The 11,217-nt window shown below is 32.5% G+C and overlaps 2 long non-coding RNA genes across 5 annotated transcripts; both read right to left on the bottom strand.

Annotated features, from left to right (window-relative positions):
* Positions 1-5,465: 5,465 nt before the first annotated feature.
* Positions 5,466-7,195, bottom strand: LOC136069884 (uncharacterized). The gene is made up of 2 exons (XR_010631084.1): positions 6,468-7,195; positions 5,466-5,802 (listed from the first exon to the last, which is right to left on the bottom strand). It is a non-coding gene; the product is annotated as an uncharacterized LOC136069884 (long non-coding RNA).
* A 285-nt stretch (positions 7,196-7,480) lies between these two features.
* LOC111991675 (uncharacterized) lies at positions 7,481-10,935 on the bottom strand. Of its 4 annotated transcripts, XR_002880756.2 has the most exons (7): positions 10,593-10,934; positions 10,258-10,312; positions 8,810-8,932; positions 8,612-8,727; positions 8,122-8,223; positions 7,880-7,959; positions 7,481-7,713 (listed from the first exon to the last, which is right to left on the bottom strand). It is a non-coding gene; the product is annotated as an uncharacterized LOC111991675 (long non-coding RNA). The 4 variants fall into 4 exon arrangements; XR_010631083.1 differs by having other exon boundaries at positions 8,612-8,932; positions 10,258-10,399; positions 10,593-10,935; XR_010631082.1 differs by having other exon boundaries at positions 8,122-8,218; positions 8,612-8,932; positions 10,593-10,935.
* Between the last annotated feature and the right edge of the window lie 282 nt (positions 10,936-11,217).

The raw sequence follows: 11,217 nt of genomic DNA, 5'->3' as shown, positions 1-11,217 counted from the left end.
AAATTGCCGAACCACATAAATATTATTTTGTGTGATTGTTTTTTTTTTTTTTTTTTTTACATATTTTCTCTATTTTTGCATCTTATAGATCTAAAAATTTTGTAAAAATTCCCCCATAAAGTATTGGGGCAAACAAAACCTTCAAATTGATTGCTAAAAAGCATGAGGGTTTCACTATCACCACCTACGCCGAAATCTTTTTAAAAAGGGCCACTAGAATACAAAATGAAATGTTGCATTCAAGACAAACGTCCATGTGTTCGCTTCTCCAAAAATAACAAAACACAAATTGGGTTCCATTCAATTAGGTTCTGATGATTACGGGACAGCTTTAGAAAAGCAAAAAACACATTAAGGACCACTTCTCATAAAAAAAAAGAAAAAAAAAACTATCAAGCAATAATGATATGCAACTACATTTGTCGCAAAGAAGAAAGCTTTTGCGCGGAAATTAACGTAGAAATCATGCGCATTAATGTATTATATTTTTACTTGAAATATTTCTTTTGGGAACAATTACAATGCTTTACTTTCTAATAATACTTCGACGACGTTTCAATGATAAGGATTAAGGATCACCTCCATATTTTATGGTAAAAACTTTATTCTTTGAATCAAACAGTGTGCCTTGGTTGTTTGATCATTGTTAAATAGGGTGACATCAACAAAAGAAAAAGAAAAGGATCATTGATCCCTAGCAGTGTGCCTTGGTTATTTGATCCCTATACATCTATATATGAGGTGGGACGGCAATTCATTAGTGTGGCTTGGTTATTTGTTCTCTAACAGAGAGAGTCTGCCGTAATTTTTCTTATAAAAAAAATGTTTTCTTGTCTTATTGGGACTACTTTGTGAGAGATAAATGGGTTGTATTTGGGGGTTAGGTTTTGTGAGTATCTTTGTGTTTCATAATTTCTGCTATAGACGTGGCAAAATAATGAACTACATAAATTCTCCATCTCGATTTCAAAACAAAGCCCAATAACTTTGTTCTTTGCTTGGGACCACCCCACAACACCACCCCCCCACCCCCCCAAAAAAAAAAACAATGAATGATAGTATCTTTCCTTTTTTTTTTCCTCTTAAGAGCATCAACTTTACGGTTCTTAAGTCTTGACCACTTAACTAATTTGAAGTACATGTTTATCACAAGCAAAACTAGTTGAAGGATGGTGCCAAAATTTTGAAAAGTCTTTTACTCTTTATATATATATATATATAATTAAAAGATAATTTTTGTGATCTGACCTTTCCCAAATTAAAATTAAAAACTCTCTTCTCCCCCTAAAAAACACCTAAAAATAAGAGTAAACTTTAGGCATTTTTGGAGCACAGTGAATGGTGCTCCCTCCTCTCACATTTATGATAGAGTTCACCATGAATATGAGAGAATGGAGTACCATTTCATTATATTCCAATAGTATCTAAGTATTTTCCTAAAAATAAATTAAAATTAAATCTCTTATATTCAAATATTCAAGAGGTTGGCACTTGATGAGGAAAATGTCTTCATGGCTTCCCATATATGTTGAGTAATTGATGAGGAAAATGACGATGTGGGAGCTCTAATTGATGACATGGCTGGTATGCTAAGGTCCCCAGGATTCACCAAAGCAACAAAGTCAAAATTCATATACTATATTGGAAAATTTTTAGGTACTCTCGGTGTACGGAGAAATTGTACTCCTTCCTCTCATATTCATAGTGAACCCCATTGTAAATTTGACGAGTGAACCTCACTATAAATGTGAGAGAAAAGAACATCATTCTCTGTACTCAAAGAATACCTAAGAATTACTTATATGTGTGTGTGTGTGTGTGTGTCTGTGTGTGAATCTTGCATGCCTATCCTTGATAACTCCAAGAGTAGAGGAACGGATTATACAAGATAATATTCTTAGCATGCCGTAATAATTAAGGTCCTATTATCGAGTGTACTTAAAACATTTGTTAATAAATTATTTTATGAAAATTTTGATACCATTTTCATGGTAAATATATATAATAATAAAAAAAATCAATGGATTGTTTTCTTCTCCCATCAAAAGTATCTAAAAATATTTCCTAAATCAATGCTCTTAGAGCATCCGTAAACTTTTCCCTAATAATTAAATAGACAAAGTTTGGTTACAAACTTCGTTGTAGCATAAAACTACAACTTTATTTAATATTTTTTTATTAGATGCGAATTTTGTCAAATCTACCATTAGATTACATTTTCTTCTTATATTCTCCATGCTTGCAAATTTTTCAAAATATCAAAGATCAATAGCTATGCTATCAATCAATTGTTTAAATTGAAAATTTTTGTAGTCTAAAATTATACATAAAAAAATATGTTTATAGATTATATTGTAAATAACATCTTATTAACACAAAATTTGATATATTTGTTAAAAGCGTAAAGAACAGGCAATATAACAGTTAGATTTTCAAAATATATAACAATGTTAATTTATTTTATTTTTAAGAAAATTATAACTTTAAGTTATAACCAAATTTGTAGTTAAGTTTTATCCTAATTAAATCTCAAATAGCAAATAGAAGTACATAACAGAAGTATAGAACATTGTAACAATCGAAGCCAGCTGTGTCAACAACTCAAGATAGCTTGGGAAAATGATCCCCTCTATTTGCTTTGAAATAGACAGTACATTTCAATGTCAAGATTTAGTACTTTATGACTCTAAGGGTGAATCTAGTGACGTATAATTTAAAATTATTTGCAAATTTGTTTTTATTGAATGAGATTTTTAATGAAATAGCATTATATATATATATATATACACCTAGATTTATTAAAAATAAAAATAAAATAAAATAAAAAGGAAGAAGGAAGTTTTCAGTACAAAATGGAACATCATTTCAAAGGCAAAAATGAATAGAATCATTTTCTTTACGACTTTGATAGTTTCACATTTCTTTTATAAACTTTCGGTATGCACCATGTGTCAAATGTGGATATTTTAGAAAATATGAACACTGGTGACATCATGTGAAACATAATATGTATATAGATTGCATACGTAAGAGTAGGTCTCAAATCGTTTTTTTTTTTTTTTTTTTTTTTTTTTTGGCTGAAATGAAAAACTTTATGACCAGAGAACGACAAAATAAAACAGCCTAAGCAGCCTCCACCAAGATAAGATTAGCAAAAGTAGGGGGGCGCCTGAATCCCAGGTCAAAAAGCCAAAGTTGTGATGACTAATGCATACACCTTGTATGAACCAAATTCCTGCACGTTGGATTAAAGGCTCTTGAAGTCACAATCTCACGATCCAACGAACCCATAACATATAATCCCACAAAAGATATCAGAATCTCCCTAAAAAGCAAATGAATAGTTGAATTAAGGCCTAGAAAAGGCAAATGATAGAGTACTAGAAATTCTTTGTAGTGAGTTTCAAAAAGAAATGAATTCTTCTAGAGTATATTAAGGTCATTAAAAATATGTATGGCATAGTTGAATTAGTGTTAAAACAATGAAAGAATCACAATTGAGTTTCCTATCACAATTAGTTTACACCAAAGATCAGCTTTAAATCTGTATCTCTTTGCACTAGATATGTATAAACTTACTAGCCTAAAACCATAGTTCAACAGGGTGTTGTAATATGTAGCAATACTATTTCTCTTGAAAAATGAATATCCAATTACCTCTTTAATAAGAAATTTTTTTCCTTCATGTTCCAAAAATATATATATATATATATATTTTTTTTTTTTTCCTTCCATGCCATAGAAAACACTTTTCCTCTGCTCAAAGTAAGCTAAATAATACAAAAACCAAATCCAATATAAATTTTAGACATAATATAAAATAGAAATAACAATAATCTGAAACAGTACACTAGAATAAGCTTGTACTACAATATTTTGATCCAATAAACAAATCTGAACGGATATTAGAATGAAATCGATAACTTCGACCAAAAACCCCAAGAGTTCTATGGTTCAACTCTTCCATGTGCTCTTCGCCTGGTCCATAACCTTTGTGAATGGTGAATACAACCACAGAAACACAGTACCATTATGCAATTTCAATAGAGAGTGACGCTTCGTGCTTTCCACCCTCCAAGTTTTTAATTGGATGCTTTTTTCATGTACTACATGATTTTGATGGTTGCAGGACAGCTTTATGGCATGTTTGGATGTTTAAAAAATGAGGGGGAGTAGAGTAGAGGAAGGGAGAGTAATGCAATTATCTTATTTGGAAGTTTTTTAAAGAATGAAGAGGGGGAGGTTGGAGGAGTTTGGAGGGTTTTGAACTCCCTCTAGCCCCCCAATTTTAATTCCCCTAAATTGGAGAGATTTGGAGGAGGAGTAGAGTATATAAACTATTGACCAAGTAAATTACCTAATTTACCCTTATTATATTAACATAATTACACAAGGGGAAGGGCTAATTACTCCCTTCCCCCTTACTAATTTTAAAAACATCCAAATAAGGTGGAGGTGAATCATTCTCCTCTACTCTCCTCCCCACTACTCCTCTTCCCTCTACTCCCCTCTACTCTCCTCCCTCTCTAAACTTCCAAACAAGCCATTAATTGCAAAAGCAGGGCAAAGCAATGGTGTTTACTCATTCACAACTAATGCCTAATATGAACAAGGGTTGTGAAAACTTTTCAGAGAAACTAAAGTCTACTCTAGAGGGTAAAATGGATTATGACACATGTCGTACCTGTCATTATCTGTTTGTGTCCAAACCTACTTGGTCATTTTCTATGGAAGACCTAAGGATAGCATAATTTTGTGTGTGGATTTGAATTGTGAATGTGTAGCTGTTACGAACCAGCTTGTTGAAGTGGCACTACAAGAAAAGAGTCTACTAGCAAGGATAAAATGCCCTTGCAAAAATTCAAATATCGTCGCAAAAGACTATTAGCAAGGGCATGTGACCCTCGAAGGCCGTCGTATTTGTTTTTGTTGCTAAAAAAGATTTTGCGACCATGCCTTCGCAAATAGATAATTTACGAGGGCAATTTACTGTCGTTACTGAACAAATTCGCCTTCGTAAATATATTACCAACAACGAGAAAAGTCGACGACTTATTTTTAGCGAGGGCAAGTAGTCGTCGTTAATAACTATTTGTGAAGACCTTTATACCCTCGCAATTAGTTATTTGCGAATTTCAAATTAACGACATACTTTTTAGAGATAATTAATGTCGTCGCTAAAATTTATTTGTGAGGGCTTTTAACCCCTTGCAATCAATTAAGAATAATAGTGACGACATTAAGCTGTCGCTTAAAATGTTTTTGCAAGGTGTTAAGTGGCATCGCTATTCTATAAATTGCGAGAGACTTTGTCGTCGCTATAAAATTATTTATGACCAAATTTTTATGTCATTGGTGATAATATTTATATAATTTTTGAAATATTTTATTATTTATATATTTTTAATTATTTTATGTAATTTTTTTTAACTATCATGTTTTGATAGTATAATAATTACTAAAAATTGATCATTTGAAAGATAAAAATTCATATAAGTTCAAACTTTAAAATATAGAATATACAAAGAAATCCTGAAATTAAACCTCGTTTTAAACTTAAACAACTAGAATTATGACAAGATCTATACTAGTCTTCCTCTGAATGAGGGGAAGCTCCATACAAAAAGCATGTGATCATACTATTTAATACAAAAGAAAGCCTATCTTGATCAGGTCCCTGTGGATGCTGAATGAGGGGAAGCTCCATACAGTTGATCCCATGTTTGTGAAGTTTCAAAAGCATCAAGTTACCTACAAATCACTTGACAAGTCCTTCGCAATGTCTTCAGAGAGCTTTTTCTCCTGCATGAAAAGTAAAACAAAGCAAAGGACTTTTAAAGAAGAGAGTGGGGGTTGGACTCAAAAAAGCAATTACTGGAGAGTGAAAAAAGCAGGGCAGGGGATTAAGGGATTCAAACCTTCTCGAGTTTTCCTCAATACCACCTATAAACAGTTTAGGGGAAGGGGGTATTCAAGAGGACAAATTTAGTGACTTTAACATAGCCTATGTATTGGTCTATAACCAAAGATTAATAAACATATACATTTCTAGAATATGTGCACTTTGGTAAAGTGTACAGTGCCATGTCAAATACAGACATTGGATGAATTCCCATGTGTTTCAAGAAAGTTACAAACCCAAAAAAAAATGTTACAGGCCAATTATGTCTGACTTCTCAACCCCAAAAAATAGTGTCACTTAGGTGACACTCTTTTTGCATTTTTAACATATTTTTCATTACTTATCCCAAAAAAAAAAAAAAAAAAAAGTTTCAGGCAAGTGAAGATAGGAGGAGAAGGCAGAAGAAGGGGAACAGTATAAACATGAATTAGAGCCATTTCATGAGATCTGATTTGTTCTAACAACACTCCGCATATCTACCTAAGCCCAATTTTAATACTAATGAATTTACTAAAAACAGCGGCAGGTATTTGTTTTAAATTGTCCAGAGATAATGCCACTGTACCTTCCCTTCTTCAGCCAGTTTAGCTACTATTATTAAGAATTCCTGCAATGATTAAAATAAAATAAATTAATAGAAAAGAAAAAAAAAAGTGGAAGTTCTTTGTAAGCATGCTTTATGGAACTTCACTGCATAGTGTACATCTTCAAAAAGAAATGTGTGTCTATATATATATATATATATATTAATTTATATCAAATTACCAAAAGTAGAATTTCTTTCATCAATTACTACTAACCACCACTATTTTCAAGAATATAAATTAAGCATTTTTTGCATGTAAATTCATTATAAAATAATTATTAAGGATACATAAACATATCACAAAACAAGTGCTAAACCGAGAAAAGTTTTAGAAGAACTGAACCTTTGAAGCAGAACAGTAGAGCAGGCCTCATGTGATTAATTCCAAACAATTAACATAAAGCTCAAGTCATGACTCGTGACAAAGTACAGAAAGTCTAAATATAATTCAATCATCTAACTCATTTCAAAGCATGGTACTTGAAGTTAATGCACATGCAGAGAGAACATTATATGTTAGATGCAAAAATGTCATGCAGGTGAGACAGTAAGGAAATTGAGCTCCAAGGAGCAACACAAGATAGAATGAATTGACTGCAGTATACCACTAACATCCAGGAAAAATCAGAAGAACAAAGAGGAAAAAGTAATATTTCAACTGAGATTTCATATTAATTGGATATAGAAAATAGACTTATGAGCTTATGGCATAAAAAGACATAGAATTACATGAAAAAAAAAAAAAAAAAAAAAAAAAAAAAAAAAAAAAAAAAAAAAAAACTGTACTATTGCGACAGGCCAAAAATGCCGCTATAAGTCTTTAATTATATTAAAATATTAATCCTTCAATGGCAATTTTTGCCCACCACTATAGGCGATTTTTTTTTTTTCCCCTCCTAGGTTCTAAACCCACATATCTATTACAAATAACCTGCAATTATTTTAGCTCTATTAAGACAATACCACAAATGTAACTAGATAACACCACAAATGTCTCCAAACTAACATTATATTAACATAAAAATATATTATCAAATACATAACATTGTCTATAACTATTATCAAAATTCCAAAGTATTTTAACAAATCCTTCAACACTTTCAAAAAATGCAGTTGTTTAAATGTGGTTCTTTGTACACAAAAAGCCATCAAAAAATTATAGCATCTTCAACATTGTAGCACCATCATTAGTAATTGTCACGTCTCCAATATCATCAACGAGCATCTGAAACCATCAACCAGAAAGCAAATCAAAATTAGACCATTTGGCAAAACCACATAGTCCAAACAACCATTTGTAAACGAATGAAATTGTAATTAAAAAGAAAGAAAGAAAGAAAAAAAATCATTGTGGTGCTTTGAAATCATAGATTGAAAAGTATAATTGTTACCATTCAAGCATTTTCTCAATGGTGATAGCTTGACCAAGTTGAGAGAATATCGAACATGGAAGTAAAAGTGGAAAGACCAACTGCATTACACAAATAGTGGGAACAATGAGTTTATGGTGCTCAAATTTGTTGATAGGTAAATCTAAGTTGCAGAGTAAGTTAATAAGAAGTATCAACATGACATATTCAACAAGAAGAAGAAGAAGCTTTAGGCTCAAAATTTTGGAGTCAACGAGTATTACCCCATTCAAAAGTTTCCTTTTACTAGCAGGCAAAATATTGACATACTTGGAAGCCATAAGGAATCCCAAAAAGTACATTGTGAAGACCTTTGCTAGTCTAACCTAGTCACAAAAAATAGAATATTGTAAATGAACAACTTGAACACACAAAACTCATAATTTTATAATAACACAACCAAAGACTCAAACTAAGAAAATACAAAGGAAGAGATAGATTTCATTAGAACATAATGAAAAGGTAAAGAACCCCTATTCTCCACAAAACCCTAACATTTTGGTATTGGATAGAGAAAAACAGAGCATTTTTCCAAGTTCCCAAAATGGGTAGACGAAAAAGAAGACAATGAAAGATCAAGGATTTTCTTTTTCAATTTTTTTAAAATACATTAAAGTATCGCAAGCATATGTGATCAAGTGGAAAAAAAAAATGAGCATCTTCAATTCTCTTAAGGGAAATGTTATGTGGAATTCTTAAAACATTTCATGATACCTTTATAGCATCCTTAACAGAGCCACGACCTCTATGTACACCCTACATTCTGTCATGGCTTCAACCCTTATCAGTGAGTTCCCACGTGGTCCCAGAATTTGGCCAACAAAATTGTACTGCCAAGCTTTATTTTAGGACCTACTGTGTACTGAAAAGGAAAAGGTCAAAATTTAACTCCACAGGGACACATTAACTTACACTTGGATATTTGTCCACAGGAACATCAAGTCTAATAACTCTTTACAATAGGAGTAGTTGGAATTCCTTGCACCCCAGGCCAACCCATCAAAGGAGTTTGTAACGGTGAATATGTCCATTTTCCTGTAGGAGCAAAATTATCAACAAAAGTTCAAATAATTTCAACATCAAATCACAATCTTATATACCAAACTCTCTTTCTGCCATGTTTCTAGAGAGCCCAGCCAGTTGAATCTCCATAATAAAAATAATAACAGAAAAAGTGTCTTGTTCATTTGAGGATCAAAATTTTCAAATAATTAGTATTTTCTCCCATTCTTCTCTCTTCATATATTACATAATGGAAATGATACTCTCAATCCACAGCCAAAGGTTCGGTTGTCAATTATGGTCCATTTTTATTGTGGCATGTAAATGCTAAAGTCTTATAGAAAGAACAATAATACATTCAGTTTTGCCAACAAAACATTCTGGGCAGATCATTTACTGTAGCAAACAATCTACTGAAGCTAACTTACTGAATGTCTTGCTATATGTATAAGATTTCTCCTATATATCCTTACTTCATGATTATGAACTCCAGAAAGTTGTGGAGACCACCTAAAGCTGGGTGGTAGAATCATGTCCCTTACTATCTAACACAAACAAACATGCAGTGTTCCATTTTCTATAGCACAATTGGTATAAAATAAATTGATATAACATCGGACTTTGAAAATGTTGCAATAGACGCTAAATTAAAAATATTATAAAGAAGAGGATAGGAGAACGTGAGAAGGACCCCAAAAGAAGTATGAGGTGACCAGAGTAAAACAAAGATGCCATGAGAAGGCACCCACCATATGTAAGTTATACCACTACGACCACAGAAGGGTACCTTGGCACTCCACACCACATCTAGCTTCCTGCATCTTCACTAGAGTGCATGGAATGTGACAAAAACATAGAACAAACAATAGATAAAGTGGAGTGCCTAACATCCAACCACAAATTGAGCAGGTTTATTTTAACATCTTGTAAAGATTAGTCATTGTTGCGCAAAGCAGAGAGTCTTGAAAGAATACAATATGCAACTGTACAAACAAAATGGACTATGATTGACAAGAAAACATGAAGTAGAGTTAGATGGCCAATTGTTTGGCAAAACTCAGGTGCTCTGGACAAGGTTTTGTTAAGTTTTAACAGCATGCTTCTATGCCTACAAAAATCATTGTTAAATTATTATTTTCAAGATAGATTAGGGTGGCGTAGCTAGCAAAGCAACGCCATTTTTCGTTATTAATACACATAATGGATAACAGAATCGCAGATTGCTCACCATAGTATAAATTAGAAACCAAAAAACTTAAACCTTATCTAGATTGAAACCTCAGAAAAACGTACATAGATTAATATTGGAATAACCCAAATACTAAAATAAAAAGAATAAGTTGGAAGGAGAAATGTACCTTTAGCAGGAGACATTGCAAAACGAAGAAAACTCTACCCAAATCACTTCCTTACCTAAAAAATACAAAACCAGAGCAAACAAAAGCACGAAAAAAGGGTTGGTCTTTGATATTGTCAAATACCCACTTCGATTTTTCAGATCTAGATGCAGGAAAATCAAAGTAAGAGAAAAGTGGAAATTAAATAAAGTATCTACATATTACACCACAAAATCCAAACCCAAATTCTACAAAAATCAAAATTGAAAATTAAATAAATAACCTAATGTTAAGTATCCAAATCCAAACCCAAAATTTCACAATAATCAAAACAAAAAATCAAATAAATAACTTACTAAGCAAAATCGGAATGGGTATGGGTATGGGTATGGTGAAGAAAAATGAATGGGTATGGGGGTGGTAAGGGGAGAGAGGGAGAAAGGGAGAAAGGATCTTGTGGTGAGGGAGAGAGAGCCAATGGGTATGGGTTGACGGTAGAGAGATCAAGGAGGAGAGGAGTCGATGGTTGGGCTCCGCCTCGTCGGCGTCGTCGCTGGGCTGGGCTGGGCTCTGCTCGTCGGCGCCGGCGGGGTTGTGTGTGTGTGAATGTGAGAGGCCGTGTGAGAGATAGAGAGAAATGAGAGTTTTGTGAGTAAAACTTTGTGTGAGAAATGAAACTTTTGTGTGGGAAATGAAATGTAAGTGGGAAAATTTTTTTGGAGAATTTTGAGCGGGAAAAGAAAAAAAAATTTGGGGGGAAATTTTCTTCCTAACACCTCTGTATCTTGAGCAGTGAACTAGTAACAGCATTTGGTTAAGTGTGCACCACAAAAATACTATTATTATTATATTATTATTTATTAAATAAATCAACTAAAAAAACTATCTATTGAGTATTTATTAAATAGATAAACTATCTATTATTATTAAAATGAACTAACATTTTAAGTTTTTAACTAAAGTTTAGCATATTAATTAAAT

The sequence above is a fragment of the Quercus suber genome, unplaced genomic scaffold, assembly GCF_002906115.3.
Source record: "Quercus suber isolate HL8 unplaced genomic scaffold, Cork oak 2.0 scaffold_195, whole genome shotgun sequence".
Taxonomy (NCBI): domain Eukaryota; kingdom Viridiplantae; phylum Streptophyta; class Magnoliopsida; order Fagales; family Fagaceae; genus Quercus; species Quercus suber.
The sequence above is the reverse complement of the archived record's forward strand: the minus strand, read 5'-3'. Positions and strand labels throughout refer to the sequence as shown.